The sequence below is a fragment of the Solenopsis invicta genome, chromosome 2, assembly GCF_016802725.1.
Source record: "Solenopsis invicta isolate M01_SB chromosome 2, UNIL_Sinv_3.0, whole genome shotgun sequence".
NCBI lineage: Eukaryota > Metazoa > Arthropoda > Insecta > Hymenoptera > Formicidae > Solenopsis > Solenopsis invicta.
The window spans coordinates 13806664-13823588 of record NC_052665.1 but is presented as its reverse complement, the minus strand read 5'-3'; the positions used below and the strand labels follow the sequence as shown (position 1 = coordinate 13823588).

The 16925-nt window shown below is 38.9% G+C and overlaps 2 protein-coding genes across 9 annotated transcripts in view; both read left to right on the top strand.

Moving 5' to 3' along the window:
- The window catches only part of LOC105207562 (agrin), a 731430-nt gene that overhangs the window by 31738 nt on the left and 682767 nt on the right, over positions 1–16925 (top strand). The window lies entirely within an intron of this gene.
- LOC120359759 overlaps positions 1–16925 on the top strand; it is a 66732-nt gene that overhangs the window by 26729 nt on the left and 23078 nt on the right. The gene's annotated exons all lie outside the window — the stretch shown is intronic.

The window sequence follows — 16925 nt, the reverse complement described above, 5'->3', positions numbered from 1 at the left end:
GTGTACACCTACGAATGTTATCATAAACAATAGAGTTCAACATTTTGTACAAATTACGTAGTCAAAACAAAGACATAAATTAATCACGATAGTTTTGGCATTCATAACTGTCAGCGTCAAATTAATCAATCACGTCGCATTGAACAGCATGCAATTCTTTAAGACTGTTCTCTTTGTTCACCTGTAAGTGGGTAATCTTTCGCGCTGTCATTAGTCAGATCGAGTGACCAAATTACTGGCCGCTGCCTTGCGTACAATTATGACGTTACCGGTCATTTGTTATGACTGTCATTAAATCTGAACCCTCAATCCTTAGCTGATGTCGAAGGGTCCAGATCAATCGATTTTGAGGCGCATTTGGGTGCGTGTTAGCAGACTTAATGTGGCATAAATAGTTAACCATTAGAATATTTACATATTTTTTAAATTTATTTTACATTTTTAGAGAATGAAAATCTTTATTATTTAATCAAACTTAAAAAACCTGGAAATCTTTTGCTTTGTATATTTTTTATTTTATATTTATTTCGCAGAAAATTTCTTATAAAAGTATAGTTTCTTTCGTGTTAAATACTATTCGATGATGGCATTGTCGATCATTTGTTAGACTTGTCATTAAGTTCGGACCTTCGACCTTCGGCAGGCGTCGAAAGGATCGAGACGATCGACATCGATTCGGTTAGCAGGATGAGAGATCTCTCGGAGAGTCTTTTGAGTCAGACGATGTTCGAAGTGAAGGATGAAGCATCTCGAGGTAGGCCGTAACAAATCTCGAAACAAACAGACGCCACGGCAGATTCGCCATTTAAAATCACAGCGTGAACGACCCGGTGACCCACGGCCCGGGCCTCTAATTTGGAAATATGTCGGCCGATTACGGCGCTCAGAGGGGGGTGGTTGTGCGCCATTCAACGCCTCTCCCTTTCATCCCTGTCTCTCTCTTCGTATGAGATATAATTTATGCACCCGTGGATTTTGGTCTTTAAACGCCAGCTTAATAATAGACTAAATGGCTTGTTAACCTTAATTAGTCGTAAATCAGCCGCGACTCCCTCCGCGCAAACCATCTCTCCCTCCCTCCCTTCCACCCCCGGTACTCTCCTCTTGCTCTCTCGTGCAGATTAACAGCCGCGCGTAGAATCGCCATCAATAATACTTCGTAAGCCGCGAAACAATGCTCTATGGGGGTATGCCGCTTGATTTATGTGCGGAGGCAAGAAACCGGGATTCCTCGACGTCGCGTTTGTCCGTCGTGCGGCAGAAGTAGCCGGTCCGTTATGTAGAAGCCGCTGCTGCCTTTCGCTGCCTGTCGGCGCGGACGCGTTATCGCGGGATTTATAAGGTTCCCGATTACATTTAGTTTTAGAGAACGCGATTATCATCTGGCCATTAATGGAGAAGCCGAGAGTACCTCATTTGCTTTTCACAAAAATAATTCCAAGTAAAAACGGTCGTATAATACTGTATTCGATTTGACGTTGTTATTCTCTCTGAAAGCTACGGTTTTGAGCATACGCTAGAAACGGTGATTGAACAAATAAAAACATATAAAGTACGATTTATAAGATTTATCAATCCTTATGGTACAATATGAAAAAAAATATACTCTATTGATCCAATCAAGGATATCTTGCTTCTGACCTCTTTTTCATTTATTTAAAGTGATCAAAAAATCTCGAAAACATATTTTCAAATTTTTAGAACAAATACGTACTATTTTTTTTTAGAAAAAATGTATAATTTAATTACCTTTGAAATTTTGAGAAACAGATAGAAATCAATCAGGCACGGAATGAGTTTATGATTGAGCCTTAAGGATTAAATGGTGCTGTGCGTTGCTTTGCCGCAAAATTAATTTCTAACAGATTCTGTTGATTTCTATAAGGAGCGATTGGAACGAGAAATGGATAAAGCGGCTTACGAAACAGATTGAGATTAATTGTGTGACGCGAGATCGCGTCGATCGAAAAGATATTATTTATAGCGGACAGCATGTGTAGCGCGTTTTATTCGCGTACGGAATAGCGAACGTGATAGTCGCTCTCCTTTTTTTCTCCTTATTTTGGCGCGATTACGACGGAATCTGGCACGCTGGAGGTACCAGGACTCGAACGATCCTGCTCGACCAGAAAGCGCAACACAATTATGGGTCGATGGCCGTATTATTCATGTCGTGTCTCACCGCCGCGGACCTGTAGTTAACTTATCTCATCTACATAACCGCGTCCCCACCGCGCCCTCGCTCTCAGGAGGATTCGAGCTAACCGAAAAATACGTCTCTCCGCGGTTGTCAGTCCTCTTGCGTCCCGTTTGAATGCAAATGCATCTGGAAATGAAAGATTCCGCGTCGGAACGAGTATCGGCACATATCATTATCGAAGTCCGATAAATCGCAATAAAATTCGCGCGTGCAAAGAATTCTTTGTATTCTCGAAATTTTGTAGTGCATTTTTTCACTTTTTGTTCGTAAAAGGTAACAATTTTTCATCGCGGATAATTGAAGAAAAGAACTAGGTTCCTTATTCAAATTTCGCGATTTATATGTTACACTGCATTAGTTTACATTTACAGTTACGCATTGAAAAAAATTTTGGTAAGAGTTATCAAATGTCGAGCTATAATAATGTTAATTAAATATTTAGTTAATATAACGAAAAATAAGTATAATAATTTAATAATACTTTCTAAATATTTAGAAAATAATTATATATAAATATATTAACTAAAAATTGTAATGGTATTATTTCACTCTTCTTGATATTTAATAGCTTTTACCAAACTTATTTTTTAGTGTGCATGTGAAAATAACGAGTAAGAAAAAAATAATGAAAAGAATTCGTTATAATTGTAATGCAAGAATTTCGAGTTCATTATAGGGTTAACCAGTTTATGGAAGAAACGAATCTCGTTACTCGTCAAAGCAATTTCACCGAATGACGTCCACGTTACGACGTGGTTAAATGATTTGACTCGTCGTCGTTGACTGGTTTCTCGCAAATACCGCATCGATGCTAAATTTGGTACTTTGTGTCGATAATTCCTACTTTAAAATTACATTTTTGCATTACCTAATCAGATTGCGAGTTTAATAGAGGAGAGGAAGTGGAAATGTATATTTGAAAATGCGATTTTTTGCTAAAAATAATCCTTGTGCCCATATTTAGAAACTTAAATCCAGTTCCAGATATCTGTTAGTTTTTTTTAAATTAACAATAAGTGTAAAAATTTTAAAGTCGATTAATCATTTGACAAAATGATAGATTTCAAGAAAGGGAGAAGAAAGTTAAGTATTATTACACAATATTTCAGGCGCAATCGATTTTTTCATGATGCATATAAACACGATTCGGATTAGTGCGAACATGTGTCGTATAAATACTAGTCCAAATACTAGTTAATGCCTATTTCATTGTTGAAATAAAAATACATTAATCTTTATATTTATATGCATCGAGAAAAGTTGATTAAGTCTAAAAAAATATTGGAACTTTTAACTGTTTTCTTCTTTCCCAGAGATTTTATCCTTCCAAATGATTAATCAATCCGATACATTTAAAATTTTATCTTATTAATTTTTTAAGAAAATTAAGGATATTTAATTTTACATTAAGGTTTGATATTTTAAATACGAACACAAAGGACTATCTTTTGCAACAAATCGTATTTGAAAAGCGCGTTTTTATTTCAGGTCTTCCCCTTGTGAGATTTGATTATTAAATTATCAGATTACAGAATGTATTTAAACATACATTTTGAAAAGCTGTCAAGAAAGACCAAATTTTTTCAACGAAAGAATCGTTTCCTTGAAAATACTTATGGCTTCATTTTAATCGTTTCGATTAAAATGAAGCCATAAGTAAGAGGAAATATATCCCGCTACTTCATGTGTAGTATCTTGTTTGCGTAATCCCGCAGTTGGATCGTAGGTTCATGACGTCGAGATAAATTCGTCTCGCTCAAATCCTATCGCTATGCGATATCGCGCCGAGCCATAAATGCTCGGTGGAGGCCCGTGGATGAAAAACCGATGGCGCCAGGCGGCAACGGTTGCAGGTTATACAACCATATGCGTGCGTGCCGCGTGTCGCAATGCGCGTAGAAACTTACGCGGTGCGGAACGGAGCCCCTTGATTATGTATCGCCCGCGGTGCGTTATTACACGCTTCCAGTTTTGCATAAAAGCGCACGGTTGCGCGCGTAACTGCACCTTTAAATATGCGTTGCATTTGCGTAAATAGCCGGAAAACAGGAAATCACGTTAAAATGAACCGTAATTAGTAGTCTCAATTTCTTTTTATAATCTATTAAACATTTCTCATCGTGATCGCACATTCATGATCCCATAAATAAAATATCTCGTTTATCTCTAATACTTCTTAACTTTTAAAATAATATTTGGGATATTATAAAATGTGATTACAAATAAAATCATACACGGAAAGAGTAATTTTACTGTAGCATTTAAAAATTTAGTTAAATACAGAAAATAATTTTGTGTTGAACTATTAAAATTATGAGAGGTTTAATCATGATGATACTGATGCAAAAAGTTTTGACAGTTTAGTAATCAGTTTAAATGTCCAATATGAATTTTTTAGTGGTTCAATATAATTATTTTCACCTCTGTATTTTAGCAAAATTGTCCTATCCGTGTAAGAGTTATAATTTATCGCTTTGACAGTTTTTTTATTATAATAACAGCTATGTTTTATTTAAACAGAGTCATCAATGGGGGAAAAAAATGTAAAATGGACGTACATCTTTCTGCTATGCAAGGTAGCATTTAATAAGATGAAGTTAAGCCGCCACAGTGAGATGAGGAGCGCTGCTCGCACCCGAGGCAAAGTGCGGTGCATTGCCATAACTGCGTCGAGTGTGTATTCACCGAGCGCCCGCAAGAAAGTACAATTATATCGCTTGCGTTAAGCCACCGTGAGATTCATTTTGTTGCTTTCAATTCCCATGAAAATTTACGAGCGGCGCTTGGCTGAGACACGTGCGACCGGTCGCTCCGGGATATTTATCCTTATCTGTATCAGAAAATTCGATTTTGCTTTTTTCTTTGCTTATGATACGTTATATATATTTGAATTTTTAAACTAGACCAAACCCTTTCGGCATTTCCGTCATTTTCTTCGTCTTATGGATATAGCGCACAGTATTACGATGCTATCAACGGCGATTCGATTCGCAATAAGATGTGCCCGCGATAAAAATGAAATCTTTGATTAAAGGCTCGCGCACCGACAATTAATCCAATCCGCTTCGCCGAGGCTAAACAGAGACGAACGTTAATTGGCGGGGGATATCTAGTACCAGTGGTCGCGTATCTCGTAAACACTTCTTGCGAGGATGAAAACCGCGTCGCGCATAAACCGCGTATCGACTCGAGAGCTCGTCCGCGCGATGCCGAGTCAGCCGTAATACCGACGATTGTCAGCGCGTAATGCTGGCAATTAGGCGAGGCCGAGGTAGATACCGTCGAAAAAGTGCGCTAACACGACCGTTTGCTAATTACCAACTGGTCTTTATCCCCCGGGGACTTCTCTTCGAACCGACGGCGGCTTCCGGCGAAGTGCAATAATTGCGATTGCCGAGAATTCCTGCGCCGTGTTTTCTAGCTTGTTTTCAGACCTTTATCGTAGAGAATTAGATAGTCGGCGTATTGACGTACGCAGTTAATACTTCTATCTATTAAGCCTGATCAGTATTTAGTGTCATAAAATGTAGCTTTGCTCAATGATGGAGTATGCTGCCGAGAGTTATACATAATGATCCGATCTCGTTCAAGTATGATCGTAAAAAAAGTTTCTCAATTTATAATTCCATACAATACAGGATCTTGCAGCTACATTGCAACGACATTGCAATCTTGTATAATGCAATACAGTGTTTCAGAAACTTTGTTAAAACATTGATATGCAATATAATTTTAATAATTTTACAACAATATTTTCAACATATTGTGAAAATAAAGATTTTATGTATAGTATGTATATTTGTGTACGTATATTGTGCACTTGCATATTTTTTTATTTATTATTCAAGCTTGTACGCTATTTTGTACAAAAGTCTTATATTGCATTTAAGCGCGATTCTATTGTGATTACTCTCGTTAAGCTATTTTTGAACATGGTAATAACCACTTTTGCAATTAATGAAATGTTTTTGAATCAAAATATAATTCAATTTCATAACTTTGTATTTATAGCAATTTTAATAAATTTGAATGTGATTCTAAGAATTACACTCTAAGAATTACGCTCTAAAAATTACAATGTTATTTAAATTGCAATCAATCTTGTAATAAATGCTAAGTATACACGGAAAGAACAATTTTATTTTAGCATCTAAAAATTTAACTAGATACAGACTAGAAACTAATTTTATTTTCAGCGATCAATAATGTTGCTGTAAACTATTTTGACGTTCTTGTAACCAAGTTAAAAATTTGACACAATTTTTTAAATGATTCAACATAATTATTTTTAGATTTGTATTTTAGCCAAATTTTTCTTTTCGTGCGCAAATGCTGACAATTATATAAATATTTTGCAATTGCGCTATTAATAATTTATTAACACGTATCATACGTAGTACAGATGTCGTATAATACACTATTAATAGCGCATTGCAAATTTAATTAAATAATTATTTTCTTAGTTTTTGGTTACTTGTATACATATCACCACTAATTGTTGAAATTAAAAACACTTTATCATAACATTACACAAAATATTAATATATATATTATATTTTGTAATATTGCTATAATATCGTATTACATTATTTCTAAAGCAGACATTTTCTAATGTTTCTGCAATCTCTTTTTCTTTCTCTTTTTGTGATGTATGGAAATGTTTTTTAAAACTTTATCTTTTAATATGCCTTTTTAAAATCACGGATCTTGATTATCGATACTGGCAAAAAACTGCTGACTTTTTGTTGTCGATTGTCTAATTAAGCAAATTGCACAATAAGTAGAAAAGATAAGATTCTCGAACGTACGGCGAGAGTGTTCCCGGCAAATATCATTATTGCATTCGCCGCGTGGCGTGTGCAACCAGTCGGCATAAGGAGTCGTTAGTTGTCATCGCGGTGCGTCAGTTCCTGAGAGTGAATTGCGCGAAACGGCTCTGGGGATTAGTCCATTTCGATATTGGACAGCTCGTTACTTCTCCATTGCCTCGCACCGACTTACAATTAGCATCGCGGATGCGCCCAGCTCTGAGCACCGCGTTGCCGCCATGCCGCTGCCGCCGCAGCCGCGGGAAAAGTCCGGCAATACAACCAGCCGGCTAATTAATTACCGGCTTATCTTCATCCCGCAGGCTTGTCGTCCGCTTAGCTCCTACCTCCTACTCAAACGAGATACAATGACGTGACCGCCTCTGGGAAACAGCCGCGGCGATCACGCGGTTGATACGAGTCACTCAGAAGCTAAATTGATCGATTCCACTTTTTGTATATTTTTTAATTTTTATATCAGAGTACGTATGATTAGATTAAAATTTCATTTTATCTACTTTTTATTTCATGAAATAGATAATTTGATTTCTAAGAGATCATACATATTAAAAGATCTTTCTTATAATATTCAAGATATGTGATTTATCGATTGACCAATTTAATTTTTCTCTTTTAAATTTAAGTTTAGATCTTTATATTTTTTTATGGATGTGGATTTTTTTGGATTTATACAACATTTTTTTAATAACATAATTTGCCACATTAATTATTTTAATGAATTTCTATGACATTTTAAAAATATGGGTGCAAGGTATATTTACGTTTCGGAACTTATTAAGTTAATATTTAATTAAGTAATTGCAAAAATATTTTATTAACTGCTTTGTTTTATACTCAAGTTTCTGTCAGGGCCTAAATAAAAAAAATTATAACATAGAAAAGAGGATAATATAGATCGAATTAAATGAAAAAAGTTAAACATTTTTTTTTAGTAAGATTCCCATTTTAAACTATAGTGGAATATATAACAAATGCTAAAATATTCACAGGTTGTCCAATTGGTTGAGGCAATTAAAAGTGGGCTTGTTATGCTCCTATAAAAGCCGCGAAGATACCGTGCTGTTCAAAGGGTTAATAAAGTCCTCGCGGGATGCCGTAACGACTTAATCGCTGATCTACAGGAAAATTCCGCGTAACGTGGTGCGATATAGCAGGCGATAAAACGTGCAAAAAGAAAGGAGCAAGTCGTGCGGGGTAACCCAACGCCCTGGTATTTCTTAATTCGACGAAAGAGTCGTCAAGGTGCAGCTGAGCCCCAGCTGAGAATAGCTCTTAAAAACTCCCATCGACAATTACGACGCTCTTATCGCGCGCGATCGGTCCGCATTCCGCAGGTCGGTTCGGCGACGTTGTATCGCGGGAGATAAGCATGAAATTCGGCCGAACGCAATCATTCGGCAATTACCAAACGTTCTTCCGTTTCAGAATTTTAAGCTCGATTCGTACAAGATATAAACACCCCAATTAACGATCTCTCATTTTTTTTCGTAAGAAAAAATGTTCACTGTTAACAGGACATTAGACAATAACAGATATATGTATATGTAAATATACATAAAATATATCTCTTATGACAGTTCTAAATCTGTACGCTCCAAAAATGTTGTAAAATTATTATAAAGGATGTAGTAATTGATCTCTTCGCGAGTAAAGCCTACAAGGCTTCTAAAAATAAACGAATGCGAGATTCACTTCGCTAATTTAAGTCTGTATCAATGAATTCTCCATGAAGTGTATGCGTGGTGATCTCGAGCGGTGGACGCGTCGCGATAGGCTGGATGGCAATACGGCGATGGCCTCTATGTAAATGAGAAGTTGCAATTAACTGAGGTGACGGGCGAGAAGAAGGTGCAGGGGAGAGAGAGAGGGCTGCTCCTGCTCGAAGAACGTTCCTCGTCAAGCGGCGAAGACCGCTTCGGATTTTTCGACCCCACGTTGAAGCGCTCGGTTAATGCTCTTCAAGGCCTACACGGTGGCGTTTCATTTACGCATTAGTGCCATTCCGCTTCTCGTTGCCGCATCCGTTCGCGGATAAGAAGCGCGCAGCACGAGCGCGGGAAAAAGGTGCGATAAGCGGGGGACTTCCTGAATTAGTTAAAAGTGTATCAAGTATAAACTCCGGTGGGATTAACATATTCAAATAAGCATAAATATTCTATGTTTCGTCGCGGAGGGTTACTGCGTAGGAATTAAGTGCGCGAACAAGAAACAGCTCGGCACTCTTCGAAGTACAAAGAAGAGCTTGAGACGTTCGACATAATATACTGAGATGATATTATCGCGTTATAAGAGATAACAAGCTTTGAAGATTTTATTTCACGTGATAAATTCCTCTCGTCGTAGATTACTTAGAATCATTTGGAAATTACTTCGTTCTACTGTCTGCATCTCCGATCTTCCGAAGCGCGCTTCGGAGAGGTCGCGCCTGATGAATAAGAATTTACGTATAGTCCGCTGTATAAATCCGGATGTGTAAACGACGCTGTTCTCACGCGTGTATCCGCGCGCGCATGGCCGAGTTACACGGACGAGAACGCGCGGACGGTCGCATGTAATTAAGATCTGACTTGTCAGAGACCCGCGGCTCTTTCTTGTCCGTCTGTTCGTCCGTCCACGCTTGGACTGGCACGCAACTACGTCCTTTCACGTTCCACGCGTGCCTCTCCCGACCGTGTCCGTGCTCGACGCATCCGCGCTCTTTAACCGCCATTACGTCGTACGACGTTGCTTAATCACTTCTAGACATGGACGTCGCGAGAGGGATGTGAGCCGCTGCATTTGCATCCGCACCCTTCGAGGATGCTTGTATGAGCGCTTCTTGAATGCGGTACCTCGAACTTTTTTTTTCTTTTCAAGTATTTAATAATATGTATTTTAATTTGATCTATTTGGAATTAAGCTATCTTTATTTTAGTACAATTTGTTACAAGGAGAAAGACCACTTTCTGAATAATTATTCAAATCATATTATCTCAAATCGGAATCAGCGTATTATGCATTGAAAGACAGTGAACAGCATGATTTATCGTATACTTATAACTATTCAATCATGATATATGCATTGCCTTTCAATAATAATGCACTGATTCTGATCAATGAGAGTACCCCCTCTTAAACGGAATCACTGAAAGACAGTAAATAATCACTTATTGATCACATAAGTTATAAGTATAGCACTGTAAACCAATAAGATTTCACTAATTCAGATTTAGAGAACAGCTTCTTATAAACTTATTCAGCTGAAATTTTCATAATATTTTTATCAATGCGAGAGACCAATTACTTTGATTATGTTTAATGGTTAAAGCTGATATTTCATGTGTCGTATGACAAGGCTTTTTCAGCTGGTTGGTTGACTACAGAACAAAGAGATTCGAGAATTGCTTTGTCCTACAGCCAATCAACAGACTTGAAAAACCGGACGACGCATAAAATATTAGCCCAAGAATTGACAAATTCCAAGAAAAGAGAAAATTAAATTTGGTAACATTTTTATTTTTCCGCATGAGATAACTCATCCAAGGAATTAACAAACTTGTATTTTTTCATTATAGGGTATAAAAGCTAGTTCAAGAAGTTAATTTTAACGCGCTAACAATTACTAAAGGAGAAAGACCACTTGCTGAATCGTTTACCTAGAAAATTACGTCGCAACGAATGAACGTACAATACGGTATAACTTTGTAATTCAGGCGCACCTTTCTTTCCTTTTATTGGTCGTTCCTTAATGAATACGAGCTGCTGTCTCCTCGTTTCGCGTACGTGCAACGTAGATTGCCGCGCGTCAAGTCATGTCGCGTCATTGCATGTTGTCTCGCTCGCGATGTGGACAAACGCGGTCTGACGTCGTACAGGACATTTACGGAGTTCTTATCTCATTCGCTGATGTCGTTACAAATTCGGGTAAATGACACGTTGACACAAGCGTGTCATTTATCTCATGCGGTATCTTCAATTTTGTAAAGAGGCTCGTCACTTCAATCTCAAAAATAATAATCTCGAATGAATTTATAAATAGGGTCTCACGTATTATTTTATTACATTATTTATTTATAGTATATTATTCCTTCTTTCATCACACATATTATTCTCAACGATGCATTATTTCGAAAATAAATTCATGTCATATTTCGAAAAATCTTCCAAGTGTTTCTTAGACATTCAAATCGTCGAATTATAGCGATACCATTTGGCTAAATGTCCCATCCGATACCTGAATCATACGAGAAATTATGTTCATCGTACTGGCGACACGAGCCGCAGACTCTGACACGAAATCTGAATAGACAGGTCGCATCAATCGAATCTGTTTTCCCTTCAATGCTAATCAAGCCTCCATTATTAGATGTCATAATCGCCGGCTCGATATGGCTCACCTCCACCTTCAACCCGTCGCGGATACACGTGTATACTCTACCACCTGTGAAGCATTGATTTCGTTCGAACCTTCCGCGTGTGTACCTCTCACCACACGTGGTGGTTTTCCCCACCGCATCGCCGGATGGCCACGCCGGTTTATCTACCGCGCGTCGACGACTACCGCGGTTCGCTTAACGCCGCGCTCCCCGACTTCCATTTGTATCAAGATCTGTTGCAGATACCGAACGCGCGGGTTACACGCGAGTAACATTCCCGCTTTGCCACGAGCCATTCCGATCGGCCCACGGCCCAGACGAGAGCGACGTATCCGGAATACCAACGAGTTCTCCGTACCTAATCACTTGAACACGCACTGTAAGCGTTTCTAGTGAGCGGCGAACGACGCGCATACGGTTCTCCTCTCTGTTCCGTATCGGGAACACGTTTTAACCCAGTTCACGTTCACACGATGGTACAACATGAACGATCTCATTACCGCTAGGAACTGTATTAACGTCTTACACTTTATAATGTCTTGCATGTTATAATGTAGTTCTGGGCATGTCGACGCTATTAATAGACGACGATAGCTCACGCAGAACTTTCGTGGAACGAGATTAAAAATTTTCTACGAAAACGGAATTAATGAAATTCCTGCTGCGCGTCCGTCTTCGGGAAAGGAATCTGGGAGGGCCCTATTTCTACCGTCTCTGACCTGAAGTAGACTATCATTTCGTGACCGAGTGCTTGTTTACTCAGTTACTCGAGAGGCGCATCCGCGTGGTTAAACACTCGAGCAATGGCCAGGCATTAATGCAGTCTGTGTATCGCCAGATGTCCGAGGAGCGGACACAACGCTCCGTTCGACGCCTCGCAATGCCAACGCGCTCGTCGCATCGCGATGCTGGGACAGAGAATTCCACTTCCATAAATTTCTTCCTACGTACATACACACGTCACGTGGCACTTCTCGAACAATACTCACCACGATCGATGATCATCTCTGGTCTCGAAAGGTCGGTTTGAATTGATGGCTTATCGCGACCCCGAGCGCCGAACGCAACTACTGATGTTTCAATGATGCTAGGGAAGAAATGACTCAAATACACTTTAACTGGCATTACTCGTAGCCGATACGGCCATTAGCGTCATCTTGCGCAAATGATCAGTCGAATAAAAGAACGCAATAAAGCACGGGATTGAGTTTCATTGTATTGGGCTGGTTTACATCGTGTGTTTAGATCGCGACTTAAACTGCTAACTCACAAACGAGACAGGTCACGATGGTGTAAAGAATTGTTGAGTGGCTGGACCTGGAGTCAAATGTCTTTTTTTGCCTGACTCGATTTAGACCGGCCGACGTCACGTTACATAGATGACTTTTTAGGTCATTCTTGGTAAAGAATTAAAAGAAACGAATGATGCGATCTCTCTACATTCGATTTAAAACATAGGTTTACATGATGTAAATGTGTCGTTAAAGTTTTATTTTAAGTTATGGTATAAGTTAGGTAGCGCGAATGAATCCCGGTGTAATTAGCTTGATTACTTTGAACTAGTGGAATAGTCGATTCAGATTAGCCCTTTCATTATCGAGATCTGTGAGAGAGCGGATTCCGGTATATGCATCAATTTGTCATCGGATTATGATAAAGACCTATCCGGTGTATATATCAAAATGAAATGTACTCAGAGCTGTTAGAATATCCGCCAATGTAATCTCTCGCACGCGTAATCACGCGTAACGCGGTAGTTTCGCATAAGCACCGGCACGGCTGGAGATTATTTAGAATGATAACTATGATTCGTATAATTGAATGCGGCGCGCCGCAATTATCGCGCGGCGGGATTAGGCGAAGGACTTGGCGTTTTCAATCTTCAACCTGCGACAGTGACTACGCAGCTTACGACTTCCCGGTCGCGCCGCCGCCGCTGCGCTCGAAGAAGAGCTCTCCCGCCACACGAGCGGGATCCACGGTGGCTCTCGGGGAGTCGAGAGTTTGAGAGCAAAAGGAACTTCGAGAACGACAATAAGAAGGAGAGAGAGAGAGAGAGAGCAAAACGCGTCGGAGTACGCATGCCGTGCTTCAACCGGTCACATTTATTTCTCAGACTCGTTCATTCCAATGATCACTACGTCTAACGATTACATTCGTGATTCCTGTGATTTTCGTAATTGCTGTTGCGCACAACATGTTGTTCCTTATAATATTCGTATTATTAGCTTCTGTTTGGCAAGTTGGATAGAAATTTTATTTATATTCGTCTAATAAGATTAACGATGATTATATCCCCGCTGTTGCAAATGACAGGCGGTAGATTTGCCGTGGCTATAATCATAGTTATAATTCCGGCAGAGTCGATGCTGATTTAGATAAATGGAAATGTAGTTACGCGCGTTTGGCATTAATTATACGACAAAGATACTTTTATACGGAAATCGCGAAAAAGACTCGATTCTGTGCAGAGGATACGCGTAGTAGAGAAAAAATACAACGTCGTCACGCACGATCAATGAAACAGGTTTCCACACACGTATCATAAAAATATAGTCGGGGTGTACAACAGGCCGTCGCATTGGGCCAGGTTGTGACTAATGGCGGTCCGCGGGTCATTTTCATCCTTTTACGGCGAAAACCCGGAGTAAAAAATCGTGTATCCCGACGGGGATTAAAGGTCCTTACGTGCCCTAATAGCCCTTAATTGAAAGGCCCCACCGACGACGAGCGGGGACGATTTTTACCCTCGACATCTTTATGCGGCGTAACGTAACACGGCAACTCGTGCGAAGTCGTGTCCGGTCGCCGCGGTTGTACGTATAAAATTAGGAGTCGAAAAGGGAGGAAAAATGAGACACGAGCGCATTATTACACGTAATAACCCGCCGAAATGACCGCGATTAAAGTCTTTTGGGCGTGTCGAGGAATCCGCGGCTAATCCGATATTCACTCGTCGCCTTCGGTAACATCATCTCTTAATCGTTTACCCTGAGACACTAGTCTGCCAAACGGCATTAAAACGACAATGTTGCCCCGGCAGCCTGGATTGCGGCCAAGTGCAGTAGGAAGTGCATTCGAAACCGTTATGAAGGTAAACCGCGTTCAGTCAACTTTTTGTTTCGCTCTTTGGACGTCAAAATAATATTAACCTAGTTAAATTATAATAAGTAGTTATAATTTAGGATTTTGATTTTTGTTAATTATTGGAAAAATTATTTTACGTAAAAATTATTTTTTTTAATAATTTTTTAAAATTTTCTATATTTGTAAGGAAACTAAAACTGTAACAATATGACTATGTATTTCACACGATTTTCTTGCTATTTTAAACGAATCGTCTAGCGGGAGGTTGAGTGCTTTCTAGCATTACAGTTAATAGTATCGTGGATGTTTGAGGATTTGAGGTATTAACGCCTAAAGCCGAAAACCTTGTCAGGTTTCTGCCGACAATCTCATCCGCATACGACGCGGACGACGGAGATGATATTATGAAACAAAACATTGAAACAAGGCAGCACTTGCCGGAAATAAGTTTACGAAGAAGGTGAGAGAAATCGGAGGGACAAGAGAACAGTTGAGATTTCATCTAAGTGGCGATAATATCGACTTTCGACGAAGGTTTTTGCGTAACGGTCGACGGACACGAAATCCAACTATTCGTTAATAGTTTCCGGCCAGTGACGGATTTCCATATGTTTCTTTAATAGACGAAATTTTATTAAACCATCAAGTTTCAGCATTATCGAACATATTTTTATTTTTTGACTTATGATTTACTTATTATATAAACATACTTATTGCGTTTCTTATTTTGGATTATGCACTCACAAATTATGCATTTCTAAATCTTAGATAAAATTAAATAAATCATAACTTATGCACATGAATTATGTAGATATATTCCAATTCTTGTGCATAAATTAATTAATTTAATTTTATCGACGATTTGAAAGTAGAAAAGTAAGTTATATTAAAATTTGGAATAACAAAGTTAATAACAAAGTCTCCTTATTATTCGAAAGTAGTTTGTTCAGCAAACAAGTTTGCGAATTGAAAGAATGTGGCATATTATCATAATACATTGTGTCATATAAGAATATGTTCTAATACAAAGTAATGTGTATACAGAGCAAGTATTTTATCAATAAATAGCGATAATCGTCACAACGTTAAAACATAAAAAATTAAAAAAAGTTTAACATTTTTTAAAAATTAATTAGTAAAAATTATTTTAATTAAAATTACACCTATTGAATGATTATTACAAACTATCATTTTTTAGTGACATTAAATTCCGCTCCTAAACTTAATCCGTCACTGCCTCCAAGACCTTTATTAGGAGAGTCCTAAAAATGGTCGGTCGCACGTACGCTAGGTTGACTCACAGTCACGCGTAGTGCCAGGTCTCGCCTACCTTCGAAAGTGCCTCTCAATAATCTCGAGAGGTCGGCGCAAAGTGGCCTACGCTCTCGCGGAGGCGCCGTATGACTTTCCGGATTGCATTAGCGATCGGTAGGTCCAATCGCACGTTAAGTGCGTGGAATTTAAGAGAGCTTGGCGATAAACGCTGCCGTTTTTTCTTCACGGCTCACCGCGACTTCGGGATTTCGCCGTTTGGCTCTTTACGACCTGTGTTAATCGTCGAAACGTTTCAAGCCATCTTTGCCACTCCTCCTGCGTACAGAATGTCCCAGAAACGATGTGCTTTTGAATAGCGATTAAGAGGAGTCGTGATACGTTTACTCCGGCATTTTAAAGCTTTAAGAAATAGAAAGTGAAAGTGAAAGTTGTGAATTAAGGGATGGAAAAAAATTGTGAAATCTTGTTCCCCAGTTAACTACAACCGGTCCTTATTTAGATAGCATTTAGCTTAAAATCCCAACGTTAAATATGGTAATCTTTTTATGAGAAAGAAAATTAAATCTGTCAGAAGAATTAAGAATATAGAAGTAACGTTTTTTTAAAAATTAGAGGATACAATATAAAATACAGAATATATAATACAATATCTTGTCTCGTGAATATTTTTATCGACTGTGCGTATATTTGAAATGCCGCTCAGTTTCGTTTATAACTCGTCTTGCCATCGTACGTCTAAAAAGTCGCATAACTTTGCTACAACTGATATTACCTCGCAGTTTGCGCGAACGTAACCCGTCACGCTTGTCAGGTACGCTAAAGGATCACTTCCTGGATCTCTTTAGATTTCCCCCGCCTATGAAATTCGCAGGCTGGCATTTGCGCAGGTGCGTTGCTTTGTCGGCGAGAAACGAGGACGCGTTTTCCCCGATGATATTATTCCGCGCCGACAAAAGCGGGTAATATTGCGCCGCTGATACGCTATTATTGCCTCCATTAGTCGTTTAATATATGCAAAATATCCTTATTATGATCGGCAGAGCTCGTATGTGCGCGAGTCGTGACAAAATGCATTATACAGATTTACGTTCGTAATTTCAGATCCGGCTGTAGTCCGGCGAACCGATTCTTTTAGCTGTCGATGTTTCTATGATGTCTGCTAAATTTTGCGGATTATAC